Here is a 15,968-nt window from a genome sequence, read left to right as displayed (position 1 = left end):
TAAATGTTGGCTCATCCTGGATGTTGGACAGTCATGGAGTAAGGACCTGCCAACCTCTGAGGCGGTCCAGTGTGATTTGGTCAATTCAGCTTTAGGGGGAAAAGGGAAGCCTCCCTGTTGGGAAGCCCAGAGCTCCTTCCCGAAGACTTTGGCTTTTCTTTTGAGGTAACTCCTTGAGTGGGATTCCCTTTGAAAGGAGAACAAAGCCCAGCAAATGTCTGGTGGATAAACATGTATCTCCAATGGACATACAGGGCTTCCTTCAGTGGTACCTGGCTGGTGGCCAGGAGGTTTTAAAAGCTGTATTTTCCTCCCCTGTGTGACAGTTCTCTGAGGATAAGAACTGGAAGTGGGTGCAAGCTGTGGGATTGATGCTGAAGGTTAATGGCTGGATATGTCATCGTTCTCATCTTGAAGTAGTCAAGGTAAGGTCTCAGACGCTCCGTTGACGGAGCTTTTTTCTCATCAGTACAAAGGCAATTATGATTTCTACACTCAGATTGTCACAAAGGCAAATGACTGAGCTCTTAGTCAATGAGACCCTTTTTCCATTCACATAAGACGATGCAAAGGTCAAGTGCAATGTTGCTCCGTGCGGTTCACAGATGGACACCTTTGTGGAAACTAACCTGGAGGTCTGACCACATCAACGCAGAGAATCTGAGAATTTATATCACAGTTGCTGGTAGAATCCACATGTCCGGGCTCTCAGTTCTCTCACTTGATAATACACTCTATCAATGACAAGGTAAAAACACCTGGTGTTCGAAGAAACGATTAAAAGAATCTTTCTTCACATAGTTTGGAAAACTTTGGGAGTTTTAAAGCAAATTTTTGTATTTCTACCTTAATCTCTATTGAAGACACTTTTCCTTCTGTGTAACGAGTGAAAAATAAATAACAAAATCAAGTAATTAGGGAAGGAGAGGTAATATGTAATAAAATGTCCAAGATACAGAATGTATTAATGATTTTTTCCCCTTTTCCGTTTACCTCATTAAAAAATAGGGATGATAACAGAGTGTATTTCATAAAGTGGAAGACTACATGAGATAATCTCTGGAAACTGCTTAAAACTATGCCCATATGCCAGCAAAATTTTCATATAAAGATTGCATATTAATAGTATTAATAATTTTTTTGTGTCCCTTTTAGGGCCACAGCCACGGCATATGGAGGTTCCCAGGCTAGGGGTTAAGTCGGCGCTGTAGCTGCTGGTCTATGCCACAGCCACAGCAAAAATTTTCATAGAGCCTCATGCATGTTAAATAGTGAATCTAAACAAGTTGGATGCATTATTTAATTTCATCCTTTCCCCAGCCCTAGTAGCTAGTACCGCCATCCTCCTTTCACAAATGAGTAAACTAAGATCAAGTTAAGTAACCTCCCAACATCCCATAGGTAGTTGGTGGTGGAGGGATGGGGAAAACCAGAGCAAGAGTCAGCATTTAACCACTCTTAGTACTAACTCAATGGTAGCCACAGGAAGGAAATTCCCCAAGAGTTACATTTCATGCATTTTTATTTTATTTGTTACATTTCATGCATTTTTGTTTTATTTTTTACTATGAAAGCAAAATGATCAGTTCTTGTGTTTTTTGTTTGTTTGTTTTTTCGTCTTTTTGCCTTTTCTAGGGCCGCTCCAGCATATGGAGGTTCCCAGGCTAGGGGTCTAATCGGAGCTGCAGCTGCCTGCCTATGCTAGAGCCACAGCAATGTGGGATCCGAGCCGTGTCTGTGACTTACACCACAGCTCACGGCAATGCCGGATCCTTAACCCACTGAACAAGGCCAGGGATCGAACCTGCAACTTCATGGTTCCTAGTCAGATGCGTTAACCACTGCGCCACGATGGGAACTCCAATCAGTTCTTTGAAAGAAACAGGTGTCAGCAAGCCTTGGGCTGCTAGGAGAAACTACTGAACAATATCTGTCTAGTGGAAGAAAATGATGACGAGGTAAAATTTCCAGGCGAGATTTGCGAAGTCATACACAGAGGTTTTCCCCGGGAGACTAGTTCTTGCATCACTCGTGGTGACAGTGAAGGTGTGATTTTGACGCGTGGGTGTATGAGGTACTCCTGCAGAGGATGTCTGGTCACACACAGTAAGTTATAGATTGACCAGGATGTTTGCTGACTTTTGATGGTAAAGTTGAAGACTGCTATCGTGAAGACTTCTCGCATATTTATTTAATCCTGTCTAGAAACCTTAAAATGGAAAGTCGTTTGTTTGGGGTTTTCTGTATTTGTACTCACTTCCTGGATGATCCTGAAGTCCCTTGGTCTTAAACAGCACCTCTCTGCTAACCAGTCAAATATAAATCATGGGCTTAGACCTCTGTCCTGAATTCCATATTCCCATATCTAGCTGCTAATTGAGCATCTGTACTTGGATGCTGAGCAGACCTCTCAAACTCAAGGCATGCTAAACTGGGCAACACTGATAACATCAACTTATCCTTTCAGAAACCCTGTAAGGTAAACATGACAAGAACTGTAGTTATAAGGAGGAAACAATTCAAACACAAATTGTTCAGTGGTCAAAGTTCATAATATTAGTTAACAGCCGATCTGAGATTACAAACCACGCTCCCTGACTCCTGGCCCCCGAGTATTTACAAACCGCGTGATATTCCTCTGCATGTGGTGCATGATGTTGGCCGTGCAGAGAAAAGGGCATGGTCTCTAGGATCAGCCCAACAAAAAAAATCTCAGAGGGAGCAGCAGCCGTTGCATCAGTGGGATGGGAGATGCTGAAGGTTTTGAACGGGGGGATGATTCTGAAGTTAGCTCCAGAGGGATCTCTGGGATGGCGCTAAGACACTCTCTTCCAAAGCGTCAGGGGTGGGATGAATGCACCCATTTTTAAAGAACAGGTAAACTGTTAGAGTGTCACATATTCTTGCCAGCCGGAGAGCTGGCAAAAGGCCTTCCTGGTGTGGCTTTGTCCCAGGTTTAATTGGCATGGACAGCCCTGCACGTTCTTTGTGAGCTTCCTTCCTGACCTCCGGCTGGCAAAGAAATGTGTGCTGTCAACTGAGGGGGCTTTAAATGACTTTGGGTGGGAAATCAGCTTCCTGATGACTCCACCCACACTGATCTCTGTGCTCTGAGCTTCTCCACCCTTCCTTCCGGCAGGCATGGTCCCTTGTGACCGTCCGTATTAGATTTGCGACCTGATGGGGCTTCCAGGCTCTTTTAAGCTCCCCGTGTGGGAGCTGCTTTGTAAGAAGCCAGGGTTTCACCTTCCCCTGCCGAGAGGCCTGCAGCCCAGGTGCAGTGGGAGGACTGTGTGAAGAGCACTCGATCTGTGGCCAGGCAGTGTGTTTAACTTCTCCCTGGTGAAGATATGCCATCGACTTGAGGGGGGACTGAGCAGAGCGGGGACTTGACATGCCTTTCTGGGAGGTAAGGATACAAATCTCAGTATCTATAAAAGTTCTGTTGTTACTTCTTCATACTGAAACTTTGGCTCACAGCGTTGTTTTTTAATGTTAAAAATGTCAACAAAAACTTATCACCCTCTCCTACAGTTAAAAAAAGTAAAACACTGGGAAACGTCTGCCTCATGGAGGAATGATCTGTTGCATAAAGTCAACATGCATTTAGGGAGAAATGTGAAATTGCTCCCTCTCTCCCACCCCCACCCCACTGACACACAGCAAACCTCTCAACACTTCTTTTACTCTTTGGCGTCTATGCCAAGTGACTGTTCCTCAGCTTCTTCCATATGTCCCCAAATATGTGCCTCCTGATTTCATGATGGCAGGTTAATAATGTGGCAGGTTAGATTAATTATGCCTTAAAACTTGGCGTTCCGCAGGACGAAAACACAACTTTAAAATACAATGAGTCTTACATATGACTGATTTTCCTTAAAAAAAAAAAAAGGCCTGTCAAAACATGACATGCCGGATTCCATTTCCTTCCACCAACATATCACAATCTGTTTTGATGGAGAGAGGATATATTTTAATTATTTGTTTTTAATCTGACTCCAGACATGACATATGGCACTTCATTAAGTTCTCTCTACATATTCTGGTAAAAACAAAAACAAGCTGTACAAAGTTATTCAACTTCTGGCATAGAAGTTATTTTTAAGAACTTCTATTATTTCTGATGAGGTTAAATGTTTTCCTCCCCTCCCCCCCCCAAAAAAAAACCCAATACCAAAACTCTTCTAAAGACTGAAGTGTCATCCCTTTCTGAAAGATTTGCCAAGAGTCAATCATGGTAGATAGCAGCTATTGGCAAAATGCGTTCCCGAGAAGAGGAAGGGTGTGTATAAAGACATACGATTATTGGTCTTTCCATAAACTTCTTCCTCCCTGACGTTTGGATATATTGAGTAAGTTGAGAGGAAATACCTATATTAACCATTATTTTCAGATGGCAGAAGGGGTCTTTGGCACCTCAACACAACCTCCGAAGAAGGTAACAGACCACTGGTTTTGCTGCTTTTGGCTTCAGGAAACATGCTCTGTTAGTGCCTCGTCTTGTGTCGTACATGGACGTCACCCCGACCTTTTCTTTCTATCACGGGGAGGTCAATTCAACAAACTGAAAACAAACCGGAGTTTTCCTTGAATCTTACTTTAAAAAATATTAAAAACCCCTATATTCAGGACTTTGTCTAAAATATTTAAAAAGATCTTCAAATAAACAGAGAGGTAACATTAAGATGATGATGCCAATAGCGATTACAACCTCGCAATTTAGATTAGATTTACCTCTGTACCTGGACATAATCAGAGTGATTCATTCATGTATTTATCAGTTCATACAATAAATACCAACTTAGCGTACAGAAGCAGCTTTACCCTGAGCTAAAGATCTATAAGGCGAGGAAGAGAAGATGGACTCCCTGCTCTGACACAGCTCGTGGTGTTTATGACCACAAAGCAAGGGCCCGAGGTGTGAGGAATCAGCCAGGATCCTCAGGACAAAGACCGGACACAGAGCCGTTCAGGGGCTGGATCTTTGGGATCAACCCTAGGGTTGCAGGCTGCTGAGCTCACTATGTTTTCACATCTTGTTAATGTCTGTGCGGAGACCATGAGGCTATTTCAGCTAGTTCGTGCAATTCAACCATTTTATCTGAGTTAATTTCTAACATCAATGTTCTAATTAAGAAGCCGCTGTTTTGCTATTTACGGTAACTTTTTATTTATTTATTTATTTATTTTTGTCTTTTTGCTATTTCTTTGGGCTGCTCCCGCGGCATATGGAGGTTCCCAGGCTAAGGGTCTAATCGGAGCCACAGCCACTGGCCTACGCCAGAGCCACAGCAACGTGGGATCCGAGCCGCGTCTGCAACCTACACCACAGCTCATGGCAACGCCGGATCGTTAACCCACTGAGCAAGGGCAGGGACCGAACCCGCAACCTCATGGTTCATGGTTCCTAGTCGGATTCGTTAACCACTGCGCCACGACGGGAACTCCGGTAACTTTTTCTTAAACACATAGACTATTAAAAAGAAGCCCAGCTGTTAAAGAAAGGTGAAAGAAACACACAGACGTCATAAAGAAACAGTGGAAGTTACAAGTCTCGAATTAAAAAAAAAAGAAGCCACTGTTTTCATTGACGACAACTTTTTATTTTTCAAACTAGTGAAGCTTCTGGCATTGATGAGATACACACATAGTTGAAAGAACTTATAGTCGCTTGCTCTGAAATTTGGGATTTCAGAGTGAATGTACCTTCCCATTAATATTGGGTTATGGGGAACATGAGTATAAACTGCACTAGCCCAGTGTGAAAGCGAGCGCACGCACGCATGTGCACACACACGCGCACACACACACACACGCACTGAGATACTAAAATGCAATTACACAGCTCATAATAATTCCCTCCAGAATGTAAGCTTTAGGATCGCAAAGGCCTGTCTACTGGGCTCATCATATGAGACATACACGTATGTCTCCTACACAGCAGGTACTCAGCAAACCCTTCCCTATCATCTCTATGGAAAGTAATCAATACAGAGTCAGGTCACTGAGGAGGTGTCAGCGGAGGCCTCCAGGGAAAGAAAGACACTCCAGGGAAAGAAGCATGTACGCCACCCATTTCTGCAGGTGAGATAACCAAGGGCACGAGATAGGACTTTGTCTCTGTCGGTGGCACTACTTTTGGTGGTATTTTCTCATCAGTACCCCCTACATGAGGAGGAACTAAAGCCGACAAGGCCCGCAATGGTCCCTTGTACGTGACACATGTGCATAGAAGAGAGTGCTTGGAATTCACCTTCCCCACCTTGCAAGGACATCAAATTAGTCATTCTGAACAACTCAATTTTTGCTATTCTCATAAAGCCTAACTTCTTAAAATATTATGATTGTGTTAATTTTACACTATTTGACTTTATAATCAAGATTCTGTCTATGGAGATGGACAAAACCAAGTGAATATCCCCTGTGTCTATTTTAGGATTTATTACATGGATTAGCAAAAGTTTAAAGTTAGAGGTTAGGTTGCGAAGATAGACGCAGTTGCAGGTGGAGACATAAGCCGGCTCTGGGAAGACCAGGAAGAAGGCAGGGTGAATAAATGAGAACAAGGTGAACTTCAGTGTGAGAAGCAACACTCTTTCGCTCTGAATTCCAGAGGCCAATGAGAAGCACATACACGCTGTGCCGAGAGGTCGATGAGGATGTTTTCTGCAGAATGGAAACTTTGTTGTCAAGAGTTGTATGTTTAAGTGAGATGCAGTCTTCACTGAGGAAGTTAATCCTGATCATGCTTGAGTCGAGGGACAATTATCATCTCAGAGCCCCGGAGCGGACCCCACTTTGGGAACAGTGGAATGGCAAGAACATTGCTGGGATTGCTTTTCCAGCCACAGGAACACATTTATACTAACAAGAGACCCCCCAGAACAGCACGCATTTTGGGGGAGTTGATGGCATCAGCAGTTGGTATAAGTTACATTGAGAGCTTGCCTAAATGAATAGTCAGGGACAGGCCGGAGCAGGTGCTATCTAAACACTGGTGCAAAGTTCTCCACAATTTGAGCCAGAATGCTCCCAAGAGGGACAGATCTGAGCTGTGCAGTTCTGTCCACCTCTCAGAACTCCTGGTTGGAGCTTGCACTAAAAGAAAGCAAAAATAACCTTGATGCTTCATTGTTATCTGAGGGGCTCTGACCGTATAGTAACAAATAGAGAAAGAAGCAAGGGGGGTGTGCATGTGTGTCAGATACACACTTCTACAGTAACTAAACAGAATAAGAACAGCTGCTTTTGGGAATGTGTGCGCAATCAGAATTCTCTGCTTTTCCTCCTGCACCAGGAAGCTTGGATTAAAGAAGGATTTGTTTTTAATATGGTGTTTTTTAAGAAGTGAAATGATAACAAGGAAAGAAAAAATATCCAAGTATGCATGAAAGTGAGAGACTTTGAGGCTGCCCCAAGAAAGCCCTAATAAGACGGTCTATCTTAAAAGATACTTTTCAGAAAAGGAGATCAAAGTCAGTGTCCATGACCACCAAACAGGGTGAGGAATTTCCCGGAAACTTTCATGTAAGAAAATGAAATAATATGGTTTAGACAAGCGAGATAGTAATTGGCTATAAAAATATCTTCAACACCCTTTTAAATAAATTCTTAAAGTGAGAAATCCACATTTTGAAATAAAACCTCATGGAATTAATTCCTCATTTTGCAATAAAACTTTCTGGAAATCCAAAGAAAAATAGTAACGGAGCAGTCCTGCTAATTGTTGACGCCGCAGTTAGAAACCATTGTGGTCTTGCAGAGAGAGCTATCGGAAAAATGATTAAATCTTGAGATTTAAAGCATTGCCTTGAGCAATGGTCAACAGGAGGTTAATAGCTCCAAACGAAAGCAATTATTTTTCAAAATGAATTTATTTTGTGATATTAGTGTGGTGGTATTGGTGGTAATAGAAACCAGTGGTTTTATTTACATATTTATTTTTTAATGGCTGCATCTGCAGCATATGGGAATTCCCAGGCTAGGTCAATAGGACCTGCAGCTGCAGGCCTACACCACAGCCATGGCCACACCGGATCTGAGCCACATCAGCAACCTACTCCACAGCTTGTGGCAGTGCCTGAACCTTAACCCCCTGAGCGAGGCCAGGGATTGAACCCTAGTTGGGTATTTGGTCTGCTGAGCCACAATGGGAACTCCTAGAAGCCAGGTTTTAAATCTAAAAATAAATTTATTTCCCCCTTCACATTTATTTCTATTTATGTCTATACACATGGCAATTTTAGCACCCATCTGAGTCACACCCTTGATGTTCAGGGCTCTGTATGAATAGATTTGAGCCTAATATATTTGAGGCAATAGACAGGAATCCATTTCAAAATGGACTCGATTTGCTGAAGCCAACACTTAGAGCCTAGTAAATGAATAAACAGTGTAAACAAGCAATTAAAATGCCAGGAGGTAAGAGCACCTGTCTTTCTGAGATAGCAGAAGCTTAAGCAGAGATTGCAAGAAAAAAAAGTGCATGTGGTAAATGCCCACTTCTGCTCACTCGGACCTCAGAGCCTTGGGATGCCAGCCAGCAGAGTGAGGGCTGGGTGAATACACCATTTTTAATACAATGATTTTGTTTTTTTCAAAAGAGAAGTGATAATGGGACGCCAAGATAATGAGCCCTGAACAGAAGTTGTTTTAAAAGTGGAGGAAGCATGGGTTTGGGACTTAGAGCTCTGACAGGGCTGTAAACCAGGGAGAGACATGCAGCGTGGGGGGTTAGCCTGTTTTGCTGTTTCCTAGTGGTGTACGCCGACGGGGGGGAAGCTTCGAGGCCCCTTCCCTGAGATGTAAATGTGTCTGCCTGATAGAGGTATTGTGAGTATTCGATTAGCTTCAGTATTAAAGGCACGGAAAGGGCTCAGGACAGTGTTTGACACACAACACGAAGTGAGAGTAACAGGAAGTCCTTTTTCAAACAATGGCAGTGGTGCAGAGAACACATGCATCAGGATGGGAGCTATGCATCAGGGTTCTTTTTAGACATTCCCAGGAAATTCCAGTGAAAAAGCAATACATGGAAACCATCGATCTGGGCACACCAAAGGAAATTAAGTTGCGTCTCCTAGGAGATAACAGTGCGTACTTTGAGGGAAGTTGTCTGATGTGGGAGATGAGGGGGCTTGATCTCATCTGGGGAAGAGCTGAGCCTGTGAGCTGTACGACTTTGCTCCTGTGCATCGCGGATGCTAGAGAGAAGGTGCTTGGTGTAGAAGACCCTGAATTTGCCCAGAAGGAGAGACTTCATGGGCAACCTTGACCACCTCCAGCATTGAAGGAAGCTCAGCAGTGGCTAGGGTATTTCAAAGAGCAGAGAGGGTTCTCTTGGGTGATGAGAATGTGTTAGACTCGTCGGACTCTGCTATGGCTTTAGACATTCCTATTTATTTAGAAATAAGGAATATTATTGTTGTTAAAACCCAGCAGATATTGGACTTCCTGCTCTGTTGGGGAATGTTTTCTTTCCTAAAACCATATTTAGTTTGGATTTTTTAAAAGTCTGGAAAGAAAGGTCACATATTTTGTGCATGAATATGCAATTGTTACTTATGTTTCTGGTCATCCTATAGAAAATTTTCAAAATAAACATCACCAAGACACCAGTTCCTGTCCTGCACTGTGAAGACTGAATTGTACACACTTTACAGCTCTTTCTTTTCTTCCAGCTCTCACACACCTAAGAACATAGAGGCTTTCATATAAATGCTGCTAAGATCTTTGATCCATTGATCTCAAATTACATTTTTTAATAATAAGATAAGTACTATATAAGGACAATAAAGATCAAGAAAAAGTCAAGAAAGATACTTCACGGAAGAGCCTTTTAAATCTTTAATTTATCTAAAGTATTTCAGAGATTCCAAATATGATTCAGAAAGATCAATCATTTTATGAAACACATCTATCTTCCACGTGATGTTAGATTTTCTCTAACACCTTAATACTCATATCTCTCCCATGATATTTAGCAAACAAAATCAACAAAATGCCATCAGTCTCTGTCAAGTCTGAAATACAGAGCAAGAATTCAAACTAAATTCTCTTCATTCAAAATAAAGGCAACCGAGGGACAGTAAAGTTTTGGGGAACAGAAAAGGATCAGCCTTAGAAATATCATGTGATGTGTGGACACCAAATACTCAGTTCACTTACAAGAACAGCCTTTTTAACCTAAAATTATTGCAGCCCAATGTAAAATAAGTTTTAGAAGTTTACGGCAAAAGTGAAAATATCAATCGCTCATTACAAGATGAGTCTGAAATAAAGATGACTGCATTTCTTCTGAGTTAAAGTGTCCTCGCTGAATAATGTCATAACACTGCTTTAGCAACATAAAAATTTAAGAAACAATCCCTGAACAAAATTAAAAGCAAAGCCCACCGCAGTGGCAAAGACTCAGAGCCTTTCCTTCCTCATCTGCGTCAGGAAAGATCGGATCATTGTAACCCCCCAAACTCCCCACGTCCTTGAATTCATTAGGACGTTTTAAGAAAAATGATGCTTGTTTTACACTTTACCTTTTGTTTTGTTTTGTTCTTTTTTACGTGTAGTTCATTCCTTTCAGTACTCAGAAAACTCTAGGATATAAACATTAATGTTTTTTTATAAATAAATTATAATGAATGACTTAATTAATTCATTAAAATGAATTAATTAGTCATTTTATAAATGAGGAAACTGAAGTTGAGGAAAACGAATGATGTCTTTGAGAATTTCAGAGCTCTCTTTCCATGAAAGTAATCCTTTGCTTTGTAGAACATATACATATGTTTAACCCACAGGGCTAAAATGCATATCACGAAGTGAAGGAAGCTAATCTAAAGGCACACTCAGTATGATCTCAACTGCGTGCTATTCCGGAAAAGGCAGGACTGTAGAGACAGTCACAGGGTCAGTGGTTTCCAGGAGGTGGGGGGTACGATGAGGAGATGTGGCAGAGAGGGTTTTAGAAGAGTGAACTATTCTGTATGACTCTACAGGTGTGGGCGCTCAGATTACGCATGGGTCAAAACCTGCAGAATGTGCAGCATCAGGAGTGAAACCGAATGTAAACTAAGGGCTTGAGTGAATGCCGAGGCTGAATGTCTGTGTCCCCCCAGATGCACCTGTTAAAACCTAATCCCCCACATGACTGTATTCGGAGGCGGGGGCTTTGGGAGGTGATTAAACCTAAGTGATTAAACGCAAATTAAAATGAGGCTAGTGCCTTTGTAGAAGGGACCTCGGAGAGCTCTCTCACCCTTTTTCTCCACGTGCGTACACAGCGAGGAGGTGGCCATCTGCAAATGGGCAGAGGGCCCTCCCCCGCGTCTGAGTCTTGGATCACTAGCCTCCAGAACTGTAGGAAGGACGTTCCGTTGTTTATACACCACTCAGTGCAAGGTCCTTGGATTTAGCAGCTCAAACTGTCTAAGACAGTTAGTGATAACATATCCACACTGGTCCATAAGTTGCAACAAACACACCAACCAATGAGAGATGCTGCTAATAGGGGGACGGTGGGTGGTTTGGGGGCACATATGGGAACGCCCTCATACTTACTGCTCAATTTCCCTATAAACCTAAAACTTCTCCCCCAACAAGTCTACTATTAAAAAAGAACTGTCATAAACACACATGTGCAGAGCTTCTGATCGCATTTCAAGATGTGAGTGTCTGACTCAGGGGTAACGTCCAGTGACCACACCTACAGTCAGGTTGGGGTCAGCCTCTCGGTGTTGCACTCTGTCCTGGTGCCCTGGGCTCTCTCCCACGTGAGCTTCCCGGAATGGAGGTTTCACTATAGGCTCCAAAGCTGCAGTTAAAGGAAAATAGCCCTTCGATAGGGGGAAATGCTCAGTAAGTCGTAACCCAACTGTGAGGGAACAGTGAGTAATCTGTAAGGTCATCGCTTTCTGAGGCCATCAGCACTGGGCCGTAAGGCCACCAAGCGACCTGGATTCCCTCTGAGGAATGTGGCCCATGAGCTGAATCCTTCCACTGGGGAGTTTTCTAGGGGAGGGGGCAGAAAGAGGAAAGCATCAAGTCCCAGACCCCCAGACTCCCAGACACCTGCCCCCCAGCTGGCTCTCCTCCGTGTCCCAGCTTCAGCGCTCACAGGAGAGGCTGTGGACACCCTTGAGGCTTGAAGTCCCCTCCCCTCCTCAGTGGCCCAGGTGTGCAGGGAGTCCCTAACTTTGGGATGCATAAGCACTCGTGCACATCTACAGATGGGGGAAAGCCTCTAGGCAATTGGCTCTTTCTGTGATGTGAAGCAGATAGCAGGAGAGGGTTGACGCACACTAAGGCAGGGCTAAGAAACACCCCATGCAGTCCTTTCATGAAACCGGCACAAGCTCACTGCCACCTGGTGAGAGCAAGGGCCCCCCTCATGCCCAGGGCCCTGCTCTGATGGACTGCTGGGGAGTCTGCTGAGGGCTGGGGGTGGAAACTCATATATCCTTCCAGTAGATGTAGAGCTGGGTCGCCGTGTGTGTGCATGTGTGTGTGTGTGTGCATGTGTGTATCCAGGGCAGTGCATGCAGGAAACAGGGATTTGGCCAGGGGCAACAAGGATGATAAGAAAGTCTTATGCCTCAGGCTCAGACACCCTGGAGTGCCTCTGCCTTCATCTGAGGCTGGGCAGCAAGGTCAAATGACACTCACCCCATCATGCTGATGTCCCCCGGCCTTCCAGGTCTCAACCAAGTCCAGGACTGGGACAGAGCTCCACTGAGGACATCTGCAGGCCCCAGTCACTCAAGGTAACTTGAGAAGCCACACAACCCAAGGGGGGCTCCGCTGCAGACTAAATGAACGTGCCGTGTCACAGGAGAGCCTGGCAGGAAAACACAAGTCCATTCCTGGCAGAAATAAATGTTCTGTTTCTCTTCCAGGTGTACATAAAGGTAGCTAAAGACTGTCTCAGACACACAAGAGATGGGAGAATCGGACACCCGCCGAGCAGCGCTGAAGAGGAGCAGGGTGCTCAGGAAGGCTCAAGGAAAAGACGGCAGTTGGAGACCAACATGTCCAGAAAGGAACGCGAACAACTGTCGTCTGTAAATGCGAGTCGCCCAACCAGACCGTCCCCTCATTTCAATCTTATTCAAATAATTAAATAGTTAGATACAGATAAAAACAGCGGGCTTGGTGGCAAAAGATGTGTCACAGGGGCGCAGTGACGGGGAGCGGAAAGCGCAGGAGGTTTTGAGCCTCTGACACTGCGTGTGAAATAGAATAACGCTATTTGAAGGTACACTGTGTTGGGATAAAGGCTAAAGATGGAGGCAGCAATGCCCAAGGCAATTAGTGAAATAAGTGATTAAGTTAATTAATACTTAAAAATGGTGCCTAAGAAGCCAAAAGTGGATATAAAATGGGAACATGAGAATACATTTAATTCAAACTAAAAGAGAAAAAATAGAGTAAGCAGCAGATGGGACAAATAAAAGACAGTTTTAGTTAAAATGGGATGTCAGATTTAAAATAAAACATTTCAAAAATATGTGAAATATTAATGGCCCGAATGATAAAATTAAAGGCTGAGATTTTGCCAGATTGGATGAAGAAAATAGAACCAACTAGATGCTGTCTGATGAAGCTCATGTGGAAACAGAGACACAAGGGAATAAGAGTAAGGAGAAAAGCATGTGAAACTACAATTGCAAATAACTTTAAATGGGCTGTATTAACATTAGACTAAGTTGACTTCAAATAAATATTACCAGGGAAAAAGAGGGGCATTACATAATGACTAAGGGGTTAATTCATCAAGGGTTATTGGAGTTCCCTGGTGGCCTAGTGGGTTAAGGCCCTGACATTGTCACTGCTCTGGATCAATGCTGTTCCATCCCTGGTCTGGAAATTCCACTTGTCGTGGGTGTGGCCAAAAAAATAGAGTTATAGAATGATTTCAGTAATAGAAAAAAGTATATGAAAGTTTGAGGGAACACATGTTGGGGATGGGAGGCACACATTGGTATTTTTAAGATTTCCAGGTGATTTCAGTAAAAAAGGGCACTCAATAAAAAAGGATACTTGCTTATCTCTCAAAATCTTGCACATGTGGGGTAAGCTACGTACTAGAGCACTGTCAATTTTACAGCCATGGCACCAACAATACCAACAGTAACAGCTTAAAATCACATCATATAGGGGTTAAGACTCAAGTCAGCTCTTTTCTATAAACTACCACTAACTTCCATGACAGTGCTTTTTAATTGAATGGTATTTCACCAACAGGAATCTGTACATTTTAAAAATTAACAAAAAGAGACATCCTGATTAAGCTAACATATTTAATCAAAGGATGCTGTTGAAGATGCAGGTCAATCTATAATGGCAACTGCAGAAGAATGATTCTAGGTCTTTGTAGAAGAAATAGTCATGCCATTTTTTTTCCTGAGAAATTGATTTATCTTTTGTCCTACATCCCAAGGAACTCAGAACCACATAAATAATTGCTCAGGATCTGAGCATTTATTTTGTAGAAAACATTGTCTCTGCATCATCTTGTTTTTCTTCCATAATGTTTGCCTTTCACAGTTGCCTCGTCTATGTTCGTTGTGTTGTGTTACCTTGGTTTGGAGAATATGGCAGTGGCTACATAGGTGAGTAGATAGATATATAGATAGATGATAGGTGAGTAGATAGATGACAGACATATAGAAAGATAGATATAGGTAATAGATAGACAGCTCATAGTTAGATAGATAGGTATGTGTGTATGTGAGTGAAGAAGAGAGAGAGGGAAGGAGGGTCCCAAATTTACCCAAATGGAAACTGTGTCAAGCTTATTAACTGACAAATTGTATTTTTGTGTTATTAATCTGAAGCCCACAGTCTGTCTGATGGTGGTGTTGTCTCTTCTTTTAACGACACCCGATGATCTCATTTGTCTCTGAGATGGGAGAGAGTCCTGTGATGGGAAGCTCCTGCCTCTGCCAGGCTGATGAAGCAGGTTCTCCTGCTTCCTGTGCTGAGAACTGGACCAGACAAAATGAATCTGCTTCAGGAGCAGAGACGGAGAAATCCCACATTAATTGGCTTCTCAGTCCTTGTAGTGAGATGTCCCTGACATATATTGCAATGAGATTACTCGTACCTTAGATTTTTACAGTCTTCACTAAAATCAGTCTTAATGAGGAAGCTTTCATTGTGTAAGCCCATCCCTTTATAGGGGTTTTTGATGTATAAAAAGGGGAGAGGACGTTTCTGGAAGAAGCCTATAAAACCAAGAGAGGAACAGCACTCTACGTTAAGATGAAATAAATTGCTGGCAGCTGTTGTCTTGACGATGACTGAAAAAGGACTTTGTTCAGAGCAATCCCAGGACATGTTTTAGATAAAGAAGAGGAGAGGAGAGGATGGATCCAGGAAAGAGACCACAGGGGAAGCATCTTGAAACCAGGAAGTGAACTGCTGCCCGGGCAGGAAGGGGTGCGGACGCCCTGCAGCTGTGACCCCAGGACAAAGCAGAGCTGTGCTGGGGTGCTGGGGGGTGGGGCAGTCAGATACCCCCTAAAAGCCACATGAGCAGCTCGTGTCTGGGCTTTGGAGGCAGAATGAACCCTTGGGAAGCTTTCTGATCCTGCAATGACGAAGCTTCCCGAGGAGGCTGGATTCTGGGCTCAGAGCTGCCCAGACCCCGCCCTACAGGCTCCTGCATTTTCATCCATCACCCTGCAGGCAGCTTCCTAATCACATGAGCCACTTCCTCTGTGGGTGGGCTTCAGCTATCTTTTCCTCTGTGGGGAAATCGGCTTCAGCCTGTGATGTGCGTATAATGTTTTTTACTGGAGTTCAGAATATAAGAAAAAGTGTGGAATCTAACTTTTACTGGGAGCCTCCTTGGCATGTAAATATTTGGAGAGTGGGTCATACCCTTTACACATGACCGGAAAGTCAGGGGTCTGAGTGTTCTGTGTTTCTAAAATTATCTGAGGCTGATTTATCTTCATTTGCACAGGTAT

General features: G+C 43.3%; 1 long non-coding RNA gene across 1 annotated transcript; it reads left to right on the top strand.

Annotated features, from left to right (window-relative positions):
- Positions 3,141–15,290, top strand: LOC110260064. The gene is made up of 2 exons (XR_002342884.1): positions 3,141–3,409; positions 12,891–15,290. It is a non-coding gene; the product is annotated as an uncharacterized LOC110260064 (long non-coding RNA).

The sequence above is a fragment of the Sus scrofa genome, chromosome 3 (genome assembly GCF_000003025.6).
Source record: "Sus scrofa isolate TJ Tabasco breed Duroc chromosome 3, Sscrofa11.1, whole genome shotgun sequence".
NCBI classification, from domain to species: domain Eukaryota; kingdom Metazoa; phylum Chordata; class Mammalia; order Artiodactyla; family Suidae; genus Sus; species Sus scrofa.
The sequence above is the reverse complement of the archived record's forward strand: the minus strand, read 5'-3'. Positions and strand labels throughout refer to the sequence as shown.